We start from the raw sequence: 17,134 nt of genomic DNA on the forward strand, positions 1-17,134 counted from the left end.
AGCTACCGTTGGTGTCAACTCCACCACTTTTTTTTTTGATGATGTACAACTAGGAAATATTTATAATGATGGCACCTTGGTTTTGAATGATCATTCTGCCTACTTGGAGTGGTCAAGAAATACCACAGTCATGCTATGGATTTTCCAGCTCAGTCTTCTCCATCTGTTTCATGTAAGGAAAGTCAGGCCTAGTGCATTGGAGTTTTTAAAAAGTATGCCATTATACACATGCCTTTATGTATAAGTGTGGTGACTTGCTAATTGACATATCACCCATATGACAGAGATAGTCAGAAATGGGCTACCATTTTGAGGACGTTTGGCTCAGTTTCTTTCCCCATTTTCCACTTCCTTTATTTCATTTTCTGTGAATTTTATTCACACCTATGTGCTGATATTTACCATATCCATATTTTTAGCCCACATCTTTCTCCTAAACTCTAGACATATATTCAACCACTCCCAAACTGGATATTCAAATATAACATGTCTAGAATTAAATTTCCTCACCCCTGAGCCTTACTCCTTTTCCTTGTGAGTTTCTTATTTCGAGGAATGATACCTCCCTCTATCCAGATGTCAACTACTCCAGAAACCTCATTCACCCTTAATATTTCCTCACTGTCACCATCACCCCTACATTCAATCAGTTAGCAAGTCCTAATGAAGCTAGCAACTAAATGTATATCTTCTCTCCATCTCCATAGATGCAATGCAAACTCAGACCACCATCAGCTCTTGCTTGGATTACTGCTACAGCCTCCTTCCTATCTGGCATTGCAGTCCTTTCTCCATAGTGCACTCAACATGATAAGCCAAAAGCTCAAATCTGAGCCTGTGACTCAAGCAAAGTTTAAATTCTCTAGCATAACATAGTCTTTGTATTTGGCTTCTACTCACCTCTTTAATTCATTTTATTTAATCATGTTCCTTTTATTCTAGGAACTACTGGCAATTCTTTTCTCATGCTGCCCTCATTGCCTTTGGCTCTCTTTCATCCCCAGGGACCTCTGTCTCTCTTCTGTCTGGTTGGTTTGCACTTCAACCTAAGCATTCCTCTTTTTGAAGAAGGCTTCCTTGAATCCTCTTTTAACTATCCCTCACACTTTCAGCACATCCACTATTCACTGGAACGTAATTGGCCATTTTACTCTGCTACTTCCTAGATAATGCTTAGAATTTCCATATAATCATGTTTCCTGTATATCCTTTAAGGATTTTAGCAGATTTGTGATGTTCATTAAGTTACTTAAAATTTCAGTACCTCAGTTTCTCCATCTGTAAATTGGGAATACAATAAAAAATTTAAATTTAAAAATCTGATTTCCATTATCAGTTCACTGGATTAGCTGTCACTCTATTCCTTCTGTAAGATTTATTGACTAATACCTACGAGTAGTTGAAATCTAGAGGCTATCAGCCCCTCCCCAGTACATCCTTCACATGTTTGCTCCTTCTAATAGGATGTTGATCCATAGTAGTTCCAGGCTTGTTTATATCTATAATTACACAAATGAATTAAATATTGTGTTAACCAAATGAATCTGAGTGCAACCAGAAAGTAGCTTTATTCCTTGTAATGAATAATGAATTTGATAGCTTAATGAAAGCTAATGATGAATGTGAAACTTGGGAAAGATTCTTAAAAGGTAATTACTAAAACACAGTGCTATCAGATTAGATATGGGCAAGACAGTTGAATAACTGGGGAGAAATTATAGATTAGGAGACTTCTTCACACAGATTGCTCTGCAAGCATCTCAAAATTCTTATTTCACTTCAAAGTAATTGTAAGTGGGAATCAATCAGCAAAGGATGTTTTATGGATGTGGCTTATGCTTGCTCAGAACTTCATATGGTCATTGAGGGAGCAAACTATGAAGACATGAAATGGTTTTAGCACACATTAAATATGGCTATTCTCCATCTCAATATGACCTCAACCATTCAGTCAATAGAAGGAGGAACTAGTTCTACATGGGAACTTTAAATCACTTTACTATTTTCCCAGACTTCTCAAACCCTTTATGAACCATAGGACAGAACTTCCATGGAGTGGCTACTGAATGAGCAGGTTTCTCACACCCCTGTGCAGCTTCTTTTGTATGTATGTAGACAGTAGGAATGGAGACAGAGTTCCAGGAATGATGGTCTGTAATAGAGGAGGAAAAGGAACATAAAAATCTTTTAATCTCCTCAAAATTATCAGTGAATAACAGTGATCCAGGAACAGTTTTAATGTGTCATTGAATTCTCCGATCTTCTTATGAGGTAGTTTATCTGTGTACACACATACACACCCACACAAATATATTAGTATCAAATGTTGATTCTCTGTTCTTGTGGCTAATCTCTCATAAATAAGGATTTAGTGTGAAGGAGCCAGATTCATTTTGAGTGGAGGTCTTTTAACATTTGAATTAAAATGAGATCAAGTGCTGGATTTCTGTACTCCTTCAGAGGTTTACACTGGTTAACTGGGTAGTTGAAAATTGACTCTATTGGAAATGACCTAAATCACTTCAGACAGTTTCTCATTAATAACTTTGTCCTGGTGAATGGCAATTCCCATCCATTTTTAAAACAGCCTCCTATCGCCCATTTTGTGGTTAGTATAAGCCAGCCCCAGTTCTCTTTTCAGTTTTCCTGTTTTTTTTTTTTCTCCCTCTGGCAAGTGTGAGACTTTCTTATCTTGAGTGTTGGCAAGGGCAATGACTCACCGATAAAAAGTAATAGAGGTGCTAAGCTGTCAGTTTTAACATCCCAGGGCAAGAATGAAAGCTAAACACTCAGTACTTGCTTTATCATTACAATGAATGACACAGTTTGTGTAAGTGTGAACTGTGAAAAGGGAAAAGAGATAAGGGAAAGGAGGAAGAAAAGCACAAAAATCCCCAGATAATGGTGCCAAAAGCAAATGTTGCCATACTCTGTAACCTAACCATATCTTTTCACATTCATTAAGGCATTTTAGAAGAAATAGATAACCCGCCTTTCTCACAAAAAGTTCAATGCTTTACTTAGAGAACAGAGACTAGAATCTTACTTTATAAACGCCCTGCTATGAACATGTTCTAACTCTTTAGAAAATAGTTAGAAAAATGAAGATAACCACCCATCTGTGTCTCTCAAGTTGGCCAACTGTGTGATATTACTGTAATTGAAAACAATGTTATCTGAACATTCTATTCATTTAACCACAAATTACACATATGCTATCTTTTATTTTACCCATTTCTCAAGTCACCCACTAGGAATACGTGCTCTGAGGAGAATGCATATTGTGAACACAACTGGATACCCTAGAAATCACCTAGGTGGATCTGGGAGCCACTGGGAGCTGGGAGCCCTGAGGTGGGGTCGGAAAAGGGTGAAGGCTTAGGGCTCTGACCTCCTCCAGATTCTCCTCAGTAGTGTATCCTTCCCCAGCAAAAGATCCTTTCAATGGTCTCCAGTTTCTCCGTTCCTTTAAAGACTTCAGGGCACATTCTCTTCCTTCAATGTCTGTTCCCTTCTTTTTCTGTAGCCAGCAGTATTACTAAGACCCTGCTGGCAATCTCAACACATAAAAAATAGCCCACCCTGTCAGAAATGCAGAAATCCAAATGATCGAGAGTTTGTTATGGAGGATGCAAGGTAGTTAGAAGTCTGACAGGGAGGTCATACGTGCCATAGCTTTAGCGCACATTACCTCATGGCGTTGGTCAGTAAAACAGGTGAAGACTGACACAATGCTGAACAGTAGTATTGTGTGACTGCAAAGTCCTGTGTAGATTCTACTTCCTGTTACTTAACTCCCACGTTGCTGTTTTCTTTTCATGTTTCAGGGAGATAAAGTGAGTTCCCTACAGAAACATTCTGCTGCTGGGATTTTTGACCAATGGAATGTTGGAATTAAGGAAACCCTCAACTATTTGTCCTGAGAAAAATAATATTTAATCTTAAAATGGAAAACAAACAAAAGCATTTTATAACCTTAATATAAGATCCTTAATCTTTGTGTTATGACAGCATACTATACATATCCTGAGATTTTTAATAGGTCTTTTATTAGGCCATCTCAAAAAATTACTGCATAACTCAATTTGTTATGATTTATGCCATGAGGTCAAAAAGAATCATTAGGCATATTTACTAAAAAGACTCATATATTCCTCCTGGGATCTCTTCTACAGAATATTTTTCTTCCACTTCTTGGATGAACAGTTGGCCTATACACTATTCTGAGATTTAATTTACATTTCCAAACCATGAGAGCCCTCATAAATGAGTTATTTATTGCTTTTATTTATGGATTCATCCTCTTACACTTTTGATGTTTACCCAAGTCTATCAAATTATCATGAATCAAATTGTCATGAATATTCTCAAAATCAAGTCCCTTGAGTTAGAAACTCTGCTTCTATTCCTAAATATAAGGATCTCTATCAAGCTACAGTTTTTACTATATCATTATGCATCATTCTTAAACAGAGAATGAAGAAGAATTTTGGTTATATGGGGTCAGCTTCAACATGACGCTGTGCTCCTGTTGTAGCAAAGGCAGAATAAATACTTTCATTCTAAAATCTTAAGTTTTTAGCCCAAAGCTTTACACATTTCTATTATGTTTATATAGACATACAGAAAGATTCCCTCAGAAATACTGACATAGAGCTTGAAGAAGCTTTCAAGGGCACCTTGCTTCTCCATTTGCCCCTGGCACAACCATGTCTGCAGCAGGCAACCTCCTCCGCTCCCACAATTCTTTCAGACTTGAACACCTTTTTCAGTCAGAGCATTCGTCCTTACAGCCCACATAAATAAAGTCCTCCTGCTCTCTTGCTGGTCATTTGAGCTTTTCTTCTTCTACTGGGCAAACTAGAAGCTGTTCCCAGAAATATTCCTTAGTTTTCTTCTTTGTGAATTAAATAAGTGCAATTCTTTCTTTCTCACAAGCACTACTGTTCCTCTATCTAACACCCTCATGAGGATCAAGAATGTCTCTTTTCTGGTTATTTGCCTTGTGTAGGTGAGTATGGCAAAGTGGAAGTATGAGGACTCACAAGTGAGGATATTCAACCCCTGTCGAGCTTTCACTATTCTTAACAATTTTCTAAACATTTGCTGTGTGTTCACTCATTTATTACTTACCACCACCCTGTATGATATCATCCCCATGTTGCAGACAAGGAAACTGAGGTATGGAGATGCTAAGGAATTTGCCCATGTCAAAGCTGGAATTGCAACTCAAGTCAATCTTACTCCACAGTGCACCCTCTTAACCACTATGCTACACTGCTTTCCACTAGAGTCAGAAGAAGCAAGTTTCCAAAGCCTTTCAGAGAAGGGGTTTCTCCTTGGTAGTTTGGGATCAATAGGGGAAGCCTGCATGGAATTTGCCTCGTAATTCTTGAAGGTAGCTGACTGCAGTCACTGCCTTTCCTTTCTTTTCCTCCTTCTCCCCTCCTTTCTTCATTGGTCCAAATTTAGGAAAAAATATTTGTCTTTATGTAGATGTATAAATCAGTCACCTTACTTTCTGATTCATAAAGGTTAATATCCTTGCCCAGTATCAGAGTGCTCCTTGAAATCTAACTATTAGAGATTAACTAACTATGTGCTCAGACATGATTGTCTCCCTAAAGTTCTCTTCTGCAATGTCAATACACCTTCACCTCCAGGAGTATCACATAAGGTGTCATTGGCATTTTAGAGTCAGTGTTCTATAAAAGTCCAAATGGCTTGCAGGAGAACCTATGTGGTTGCTAGTCAGAAGAGGGTAAAGACACAGAAAAAGAGACAGACTTGGCTTTCTTTACAATTTTGTCTAGGGCTGTACCTAATTAGGAACCATGAATGGGATACATTTGTCCAAGAAGCCCAGAGAAATGAAATATTAATACTAGAGATTATATTTCAGCTGTTGAGATGCTCTACATGTAATAGCAGAATTTTCTTTTAGCTCTTGGTTTATTAGGTAATGCTAATTTTAATGCTTTTCTAACTCTTGTACAGTGTACGGAGAACTTTTCTTAAAGTGTCCCAAATTGGCTAGTTTGGTTTCCCAAACAACTTTTTTTTTTAAAGGGTGCCCTTCAAGACCTTTGCCCTAGGAACATCTCAGAAGCTTCCTTTCTTTAGGGGACTCTGTGCAAGTCCTCCCAGTGATTTGAGTTAAGAGTCTTTCTTACATTCAAAGACCCATCGTGGAAAAAAACTTACTGGAGTTCTGATAAAAATTTATATTTTCTAATATTAAAGGGGAAAGTCCTAGAGACACAGGCTTCCCTGTATTAAAAGTTGTGAATTCATTTTTGAATTTTTATTATCATCCAATATTAAGAGCTCTCATCTATGATTTTATGAGTCTGTACACAAAAATAATTCATATAAAGTATATTGATTTTTTTCAGGTATTTCTTAAGTAAGTTATTAAAAATAAAGTTCATTTGAACAGTTTTTCCTAGAACATTAAATTATTTAATGCAGTGGTAAAATTTTTAAAAGCCAAGACCTATCTTAAGAACAGGAATTTGGACACAATCTTTATTTCCCCTAATGAGAATATACCATAGGAAGTTAATGAAAACACGAATAATTAATTATAACAAATGCTGATGGGCCTGTCCCAAAAGGATTCTGTGGCATTAGAAGTTGATGAGCATTTTCCTGAAGTTTGTGATTATTCATTGAAATTGATATGCCTGTAAAGGGAACAATAAAATGTACTATATTTTTTTCTTGTAACTTTGGATTTTTTCCTATAGTTTTAATGAGAGTACATGCTAAATGTCTCAAGGTGAGGGTAGAATTCTCCATCTTGTTAGTAATTATACTTGACTTCTTGTGATCCAAGACAAGAATGTTGGAAACAAAATTATGCATAATTTGAACATACTGATTGCAGTCACAAAAACTCTTTCTAAAATTTTTACCCTAGGCAAAAAAAAAAATTAAATCAGCTTTTATAAAATCACTCAAATGTAGCATGCTTGCCTCCATTAAAAATAACTAAAATATCCTAAGGCAATCCATATTTGGTAACTATAGTTACTTCTTTAAGATGTGTTTTATGTGTGACTAGATCTGAAATTAAGAGCAATCTGTTTCTTAAAACTCTGATATTTAAAAAAATAAAAGGTTTAGGTCAGAGAATCTTTAAAACATCTCTCATCTTTTGTCATCCTTAGTTCTAAAACTTTATACTGGATATGATTCATCCTTGTACTATTTAGAAGGCACAGGATAAAACAAGAGTACTTATAGATGATAGTGTTTCTCCAAGGGTGATCAGTGTAACTTTAGCATCAGACCCAGGGGAGGCTTAATAAACAAAAAGACTATTTGGCCCCTTTCTCAATGTACTGAATCGGAAATTCTATAGATGGTTTCTGGGGATCTGCATTTTAACACACCCTCCAATGTTTGGGAATCTGCAAGTTGCTACTCTGGAATCGTGGGGGATTAATTCTCCTATTACCATGTGGCCTTTCTTATAGTTTCTTTCCATGGGTGATGAAACCCTTACCATGAGTGCATGAAGCTCCTTTCTCTTCCTACCCTGCTCTGTGGAATATAGATGAATCTTATGGAGTATAGAAAAGGATGCTATGATTCTATCTTGGGTAATCATGGTTGCCTAGGACCAGTATGGAAATTTGGCAAAAAAGAAGCGTAGTTTCCCATATATTTACGTGGACAAGGAGGATATGCTCTGGGGTGCCAAGCAATAGATATTTATATGATATGTAACTATAAATAATATGCTACTGTACAAACCAATTATACAATCAGCCAATACTAAAATACCGCATATCTCAACAGGCCACACTATTCAGTGACCTATTTATACTAAAGGCAAAAGAAGAAGCACTTAAAGTTATAGAAAATCCAGAGATCAGGATATTCCTGAGTATATTTCTGTTGCAACACTCGTCAGGTATGTGTGTGTTGGTTTCTTCCCTATGATGTGAGTTCCTTGAGTCTTTGAGCCCAGGAACTGTCTCGAATCCCCATCTCCCCTGGTGGCACCACCTCTCACATGGTCACTGGGGCTTCCCTTCCACTCTTCTCTTTCTCTCACAATTTGCAACTCGCCTCCCACATTAGCAAGTCCTGTCAGTTCTGTTTTTGAAATACATGCTGATTCTCACCAGTTTCCACCCCTCTGTTCCCACAACCCTATTCCAGCTATCTTCGTCTTTCTCCTAGATTAATAGACAAACCTCTTACCTAATCTTGATGCCACTCTTGAAGTCCTATTATCAGTTCTCCACAAAGCAGCCTAAATCTTTTAAAACATGAGCCAGACTCCTCTACTCTTCTGCTCAAAATCTATCTGCAGATTCTCCCACACTTAATATTAAATCCAGAGTTTTCGCCGTGATGTGGTCTGCAAGGCCCCACAGGAGTTGCTTCCTTCCCCGACCTTATCTCCCACCCCTCTGCTCTGATTTGTGTCACTCTCCCTCTGGCAGCACCATGCTTGGTCTCTTTCCTCTTGTTTCTGGAACATACCAAGTTTATTCTCACCTGAGGTTAGTTTTAGTTGTTGTTCATTCAGCTAGGCCTGGACTGTGCTTCCTTGATCACCCCCTAGCTCATTCTCGCCTCGGTAAGGTCTCTGCTCAAATTTCACCTCCCAGAGAAACTTCCCTTCCACAGCTTCAAAATAACCTTCCTCTCCTCCCTCACTGCCTCTAGATAAGCTCTAGTTCTTGCCTTATTTTACTTCTTTGTATTATCACTACCTGAAATTACATCCTCTCTATTTCTTTCCTTTCCTTTCCTTTCTTTTCCTTTCCTTTTCATTTCTTTCCCTTCTCTTCTTTTCTCTTTTCTTTTCCCTCCCTCTCTCTTTCTCCCTTTCTTTCTTTCTTTTTCTCTTTCTTCCTTCCTTCCTTCCTTTCTTTCTTTTCTTTCTTTCTCCTTATGTCTTCCACCAGAAGGTAAGGCCCTTGGCAGAGTGGGAACTTGGTCCTGTTTTACCAGTAAAACTCCATGCCTAGAACAATGTCTGGCATGGCACAGTAATCAGTGAAACTTCAATGAATGTCTGTATCTCCAGAGCAATCCCATAATCAGAGATTTGTATATGGGGCTGAATGTCTCATTGAATGACTATTAGAAGCTTTGTGTTTCCAGTTGCAAATAGTCCCCTTAAGCAGAATGTGCCCCTTGCAGATGAGTGCCCTTACCTGGTCCTCTCCTCTGTCTCCTTGATCATATTTTTCCATTAGAACAGATTTGTTTTCTCCTGTTTGGATGAAAGAAAATCAAAGAGAAGCTAGTTCTTATTAAGTAAAAAGCATCATTATGGTCTGAAAATATGCAGGGGATAATCTCAATCTGTTGGTATCGGTTGAGACCTGATTTGTGACTCAGTATGTGGTCTGTTCTGGAGAAAGTTCCATATGCACTCAGGAAGAATTGAGTATTCTGTTGTTTTAGGATGGAATGTTCTGTATGTATCTACGAAGTCCATCTGGTCCAATGTGTCATTCAAAGCTCTTGTTTCTTCATTGATCTTCTGCTTAGATGATCTGTCCATTGCTATGAGTGGAGTGTTGAGGTCTCCTACTATTAATGTATTATTATCAGTATGTTTCTTCATTTTGGTTATTAATTGGTTTATATAATTGGTTGCTCCCATGTTGGGGGCGTAGATATTTACAATTGTTAGATAAAAAGCAATTTGGGGTTCATTTCATCCTATAAAATAATTTAAAAATTAATTTTGCCCAATGAAAGGATATAGGGTGACATTCAAATTATCATGAAGCAAGGCAATATTAGAGATAAGACAACAGACTTAATAATGGGCCTTTGTTACTTGTTTCTCTCTTTCTCTATGCCAATGAGGATCTAAATATTCTGTATAATGATCTACCTGTTATTGGTATTCTTCCAATTACATGTTTCAGATTTCTCATCAGATTCTCAGACACCAGTTTAGATTTTAGGCACTAACTGTCTCACTGTCACATTTCTAAACAGAAAGTCTATCTTTATGGAATGGACACTTTAGAACGTGTATAATTGAAAAGCTGAAGACTCCCAGGCAGTATAGTGGTCTTATGGAAAGGTGTCTTCCTATTAATACCTTCAGAAGTATCTGAAAAATATCCTCTGCTATTATAGGAGGGGAAGTATGGCTTCTGATAATATTATCCACAATGTTTGGGAAATAGCATTAATGATTAATGCAAGTGAAATAATAAAATTGCTTTATGTTATAGTCCTCCCCACCCCCTGCTTAGAATTCAGTTTGAGGATAATTTCACATTGGTGGACAACTGCTTCCCACATGTGAATTACACTTAAATTATACCAGTGATGTCATTGACATGGAATAAAAAGTGCTGTGATTTTTAGTGATGGCTATTTCACCACAGCTGTGAGCAATGTGTTCCATAAAGACTGGTATAATTCTCCCAGGAGCCATGTTAAACCCTCACTCTTGCAACTCTTTAGTAAAATAATAATGATTAAAAATGGATGCTAAAGACATTTACCCACAAGGTCAGTATTTTATGTATTTCCTAGTTAATAAGTGAAAAAAAGGTTCTGATATTATTATATACATGATATATTAGGCTAACGTGCAGTACATGCTTTATTATTAAGCAAGTCTGCAAATTAAAATACGAGGGTGATCAAGTACAATAAGGGTGATTTTCTGGTTTGAAATAAAAGTATAAGCACATGGTGCCTTTGAACTTTAAATATTTGAAGAAAAATAGCCTGGGTCAAAGGTAGAGCTAGATTTTTTTTTTTTTTCTTTAAAAGCTTTAAGATTGCCTACTCTTATTTTGGTTGGATTAAAGAAAATCGTTAGCATTACTGTAACCTGGGTCAGAGCCGGCCTGGGGGGGATGGCTGTGTGCCCAGCAGACCCATTCTGTGGGCAGCTGCCGTGGTGGCCTTCTGCCCAGGTGTCCTCCATGGAGCACAGTTCTCTCCTTGTGGGGTCTCGATGATTCACCATTGAATTTTCATTGAGGAGAGAGAGTTTTCCAAAATGGGAAAAGAAAAACAACACCCGGCAGCTGAATAAAAGCAGCTGTATTTAGCATAGAGAGAGTGAAGTCACTCCTTATGTTCAGAGTCCTTCACCTGTACGCCCAACATCTGATGTGATGTGCCTGAGCAGATTGCTGCCTTTGCCCAAGACATCTGTCTGTCTGGGTCCTGGTTCACCACATTTTGCAGAAAGACTGTTTATTCAAGTCATTGCAAAAATAAAGCCTCCTGGGTTGGGGTTTGTGTGGGGAAGGATGATTATCCAGGAAGGCTGAAGGCTTAAAGTGAATGTGGAAAATGCCTTTGCTATCTGTGCTCTGAGCTTATGTATGTGTGAGCTCTGAGAATGCATAAGTTATTTCTAAATTATTTAACATGATATCCCCTGAACTTAGCCATGTGCCTAGCACCAAACACATTTTATATGCTGAAAAGGGCTGTATTGAAATGAATAAAAGGGAAAGGAAGAAACTTGAAGTGGGAAAATAAAAAGGATGCTGAGCATCGGGTCTAAAAAAGTGGTATGTGGACATTTTCAGAGAACTGCATGGATCCCTGAACTGGAAGAACTAGGCTGTTGAACAGAGTGCAGATCAGCGTGGGTGTTCAGGACTAAGAGGGTACACTCTGCAAGGTAAGTATACTGAATGCCTTTCTCAAAGCTCCTCACTGTGTGGAAACAGGGCTGGCCTGACAGTTTATAGAAATTGCCCTTGACAGGGACAGACCCTGCAATGGGCACATATCCTTCTGTGGTTAAGTCCTGTTCAGTAACACTTGCATCACTGCCCAGTGCATTTTTTTCCTTGTGGTATCCCCTCCTACTTTCCCCACTAGAGTGCATATAAATCTTAAGAACACTGTGGGTTGGCCTCTAGGCCTGGGAGATGTAGAGTGGTTTCCAAAGACACTTAATTTGCAATCAGGAAGTAACTCAGACATCAAGCTATTTTGGCTTAATTAAGAAAAAAGATCTTTGACAGCTACAAGTGGAAAGTTCTTGGGATGGGACAGCCTTTAATAGCTCCAGACTTGGCAACCCTCAAAAGAAATGCTGCCAGGTCTTAATTTTAAAACTAAGGCTATATTTATGCAACATTTAAACAACTGGTTAATTCAGTGAAACTATTGCCATAATTTAATTTGACGACATGTAGATGAACAGACCTTAGATTAACTAATTCACCTTCCAATCACTTGTCAAGATGTTGCAAAAGTGAACTGATTTCTATTTCACACAACTGAGATTTATGGTATCATTAAAGAGCCAAGGTTCAATGACTTTGCTTGAATTATGACTTAAAACACTGTCTTACATTAATAGTGGTGGGGATATGAAGATTTGCTTTTAAACGTAGTGTGACTTTTTGGCTTTTACTTTAGTGACATATTTATCAAAGATAAGTATGTGCTGAGTGCTCAAATGTACGTTTAACCGTGCTTTTATCTTATACTCAGAAAACTACAGCAGTCTTTTTATTTTGCATTTTATGATGTTAATCTCTTTCCTCCTATCTAACTTATATTGTTAAGGAAATCTTAAATATTATTTCATAGTGTAATTTTCATCCTTAAAAACTTTAACACTACATATGTGCATAGATATCATCATATCCAATCTAAGTGAACATATGAAAAATAATAAAATTTTGGACAGGTATACACGAAGGTAAGGAATATGAAAAGTTTAATTGAATTTTAAAATTCTTGTTTCTTATCTGTGTTTTCTTATTTTCTGCGATGAGTACATCTTGCCTATGGAAAAAATTTTAAAATTTTTTTGTCTTTATTTTTAAAAATTTTTTTTTTTATTTATTTGAGAGAGAGAGCAGAGAGAGAGAGCGGGTACAAGCGGGGGGGAGCGGCAGGGAGAGGGAGAAGCAGGCTCCTCACTGAGCAGGGAGCCCGACACTGGGCCCCATCCCAGGACCCTGAGATCACGACCCGAGCCGAAGGCAGACACCCAACCGACTGAGCCACCTGGATGCCCCTTCTCTTTGTTTTTAAAAGTTTCAATAATGCCCATTGCCTTGATTAAAAAATAGTTGAAAAAAGTAGAAAACACATAAGAAATTATAGGATAATCCAAACACTGTAGTAATCATATCATAATCAATGTAAATAAGTTAAACTTCTCAGTTAAAAAACAAATCTCAGATTGAATTTTAGAGCAAATACAAAAATTGGCCATGTTCAGTTCATAGGATATATATTTAAAATATTTGAATGAAGATTTACATCAAAGGACAGAAAAAGTTTGTTTACCAGTTAGTGGTAAACTAAACAAATTGGTGTAGTTATTTTATGTCAGAAAAAGTAAACTTAAAGTCAAGAAGCATTCCTAAATATGAATGCTTCAGGTCACCTCTCAGATATAATAGTTCTATTTTTTTAAAGTAATCTCTACACCCAGCATGGGGCTCGAACTTATGACCCTGAGATCAAAAGTTGCATTCTCTACCGACTGAGCCAGCCAGGCACCCCTCACACTTCTATTTTTATATGCACCTAATAATATATAGTCTCAAATTGTATTAGAGAGCTTATAATACATCTCTCAGTAACCGATACATCAAAGCAGACAAAAATATCAGCAAAGCAATAGAAGATTGAGCAGTACAGTTAACAAGTTTCTGGGAACATTACACTCCACAATTGGAAAATAAATATTGATATAATAGAGCTCATATTTCCTAAATCCAATGAAGTTAGAAATTGATAAGTATGAATCTAGGAGGAAAAAACAATTAAAACACTTATAAACACATTTTCAAAGAACTAATTGATTTTAAAAAATCATAATTGAAGTTATAAGTATTTAGAACTAATTGGTAACAAAAATACTATATAATAAAAATTTGGTATAGAAACTAAAGTAACTTTTGGTGTGGGTTATATAGCCATAAATACAATAGAAGTGAGCTCAAAATTAATGAGCTAGATTTTTATACTAGTAATACAAGATGATTTAAAGTAGAAAATAAAGTAATGTAATTTACTACATTAACAGATTAAATGAGAAAAAGTATTTAATTATATTAATGAAAATAGTAAAAAAAAGTTTAACAAAATTCAACATTCATTCATGATCATAGATCTTAGCAAACTAGGAATAAAATGGAGCTTCCTTAACCTGAAAAAGGTTGTACACAGATGTGTACAGCAAGTGTTATACTCAATGTGAAATGTGAGAAGCATTTTTATAATAACCCAGAACAAGCCAAAGATGCCCATATCATTGGTTCTAACCAATGTTAAGCCAATAAGGGAGTTTTACAAGTTTATTTGGTATAAAAATCAAAATACAAAACTCAATTCTAAATCCATGTACCTATAAAAATCAGGAAAGGTAATTAAAATAAAATGGAAAAATATGTTCTTTCTAATATCCCCTAAATTGATAACAACAACTAACCACCATTACCGACAACAAAAAGCCTATCAAAATATGCATGCCTTTTATGGAGAAAATCGTAATATTTTAATGTAAGATATTAAATAAGATCTAAATAGGAACATATATACCATGTTCTCAGGTCCTATATTACAAAGAAGTGAATTCTTTTGAATTTTTCTAAAATTCAAAGTAATTCCAACTTGATTTCTCATGGACTTGAATAAACTAATTCTAAAATATACATGGAAGAGCAGAGATGAGCAATGTGATGTTACTTGCACAACCAGATGTTATAACAGTGTGTATTGTCACAGAAGAAAGACAGTTAGACCAATGGACCAAATAAAGGATCTAGAAAGATCCTTTCCTATTTGGAGTGTGACCCTTGGAAGAACAGGCACTGTGAATCAGTGGGAAAAGAAGGAACAATGTTATACATGATTCTGGGAAAAGTGATAATTCCTGTGGAAAAAATAAAATTGGAGCCCTATCTCCTCCCAGACACAAAAATTAATTCTAGGTTGGTTAAAGACTTAAATGTGAAGTGTAATATTTGAAACAGATACTTTGAGAAGACAGTATAACAGGATATTTTTATATTCTGATTATTAGGGTATGGAAGCATCTCTTAAGATATTTAATAGGCATTTAAATTAAATAATTTTGTTTAGCAAAAGATACCATAAATAAAAAGAGTAAAAAATAAGCCAGGGACTGGGAAAAAATATTTCCAATATATGTCACTGAGAAATGTTTGCTAACTAGTATGTGTAAAGAATTCCTTTGGCTCAGAAAGTTGGGAAGAAAACCCAACAAAACCTAATAGAAAAATTGGCAAAAGGCATGAATAAACATTTCAAATAAGAGGAAACAGGAAAAGCTCATAAGCATATGAAAAGATGATAAACATCATTAGTAATTAAATAAAATTCAATTTAGTTTATTTATATGTTAAACCACAATGAAACATTTCATATGTACCAAATTAGCAAGGATTCTAAAAGTCAGAAAATTCCAAGTATTTACAAGGATATAGAACAGGGGTTGGCAAACTTTTCTGTAAAGAGCCAGATAGTAAATATCTTAGGCTTTGCGGTTTATAAGGTCTCTTGTGACAACTCAGCTCTGCTCTTGATTCATGAAAGCTGACATGGACAATAAGTAACCAATTGGTGGCTATGTTCCAATAAATCTTTATTTACAAAACAGGTAGATGGTTTGATTTGGCTCATGGGCTGTAGTTTGCTGACCCCTGATATAGAGAAAAGAGAAATCACATGGGCGTATATGTTTTGAAATTATAAACTGAAGAGTCCTTGCACAAGCCACTCCTGTATATGTGATGCAGAGTAACTCCAGCACAGGTACACTGGAGGCCTATGCAAGCATTATCATATCAGAATGTTTATAATAGCAAAATATGAGAATCATCTCAAACGTATGTCACCAATAACATGAATAAATTTATTTTGAAGGAGTCCTACAAAGAAATACTGTACAGCAGAGAACAGGGATGAACCAGGGCTAGAGGCGAAAATAGGGATGCATCTCAAAATCATGGTGTTGAAAAAAAGGAATAGGTCACCAAAGAAGACAGTATGAACGCATCTGAATAAAGTTCAAAAGAGGCAACACTAAAAACATCTTTTTTAGAATCACATATGAGGTGACAAAACTCAATTGAGAAGCAATAGAATGATTATACAAAATGCAGGCTAGTGTTCACGTCTTTCAGAAGCGATAGGATATGATCGGGGAAGGCTACATAAGGGCTTCTAAAGTACTAGGGCTGTGCTGTTTCTTAACTCATTTGGTACATCTTTTGGTTAGGTTTCATTTTATTCTTTAAATGCTAAATATATAAGTTATCTACCTTTGTCTATGTGGTATTTTGTAATAAAATATCAGTTTAACTACAGTGTGTGACCGGGGTACCTGGGTGTCTCAGTTGGTTAAGCATCTGATTCTTGATTTCAGCTCAGGTCTCGATCTCAGGGTCGTGAGTTCAAGCCCCTCGTTGGGCTCCATGTTGGGGATGGAGTCTCCTTAAAAAACAAACAAACAAACAAACAAACAAAAACTATAGTATGTGATCAAGTTAAGTAATGTTTCAGGAAGATTACTCTGGTGGAGGGACTCAGGACAAACCAGAGAGGAGGAAGAAGTATCAGGCGGACTAGTTAAGAGTATTGCATGCATAGGGAACAGATATAAAGAACTTGGGTGGAGGGGATGGGAAGGATGGATAAGCCTAGTGAATTATTGTTGTTATGATGTTGTTGACAATTTGGGTCTCTTTTATATTTTCTGAGCACCTGTTATAAATACTTAAGAAAACGAGGGAAAAACCATTGAAGAATTTTTGAGTAAACCAAGTAATTTCCCCCTAGAAGAGCCTAAATGAAATGTTTATTGGAATAAACACAAAATAGAAGAAACAAACAAAAATTTGTTGTGAAAATTCCCAAGTAAATTTGAACAGCATTTGTTTTGACATAATGAAAGAATAGGTCATGTTAATATTATTTATTGAATAGGGGCGCCTGGGTGGCTCAGTCGTTAAGCGTCTGCCTTCGGCTCAGGTCATGATCCCAGGATCCTGGGATCGAGCCCCGCATCGGGCTCTCTGCTCAGCGGGGAGCCTGCTTCTCCCTCTCCTACTCTGCCTGCTTGTGTTCCCTCTCTCACTGTCTCTCTCTGTCAAATAAATAAATAAAATCTTTAAAAAAAAAA

The 17,134-nt window shown here is 36.6% G+C and overlaps 1 protein-coding gene across 1 annotated transcript in view; it reads left to right on the forward strand.

The window, feature by feature from the left end:
• LOC115937202 (uncharacterized) overlaps positions 1 to 17,134 on the forward strand; it is a 386,621-nt gene that overhangs the window by 1,052 nt on the left and 368,435 nt on the right. The window contains exon 2 of the mRNA XM_081821977.1: positions 11,544 to 11,638. The gene's annotated coding sequence lies outside the window, so the exon portion shown is untranslated. The remainder of the gene's footprint in view (positions 1 to 11,543; positions 11,639 to 17,134) is intronic.

Source organism: Leptonychotes weddellii, chromosome 5 (genome assembly GCF_054177405.1).
Source record: "Leptonychotes weddellii isolate Sample4059 chromosome 5, ASM5417740v2, whole genome shotgun sequence".
Taxonomy (NCBI): Eukaryota; Metazoa; Chordata; class Mammalia; order Carnivora; family Phocidae; genus Leptonychotes; species Leptonychotes weddellii.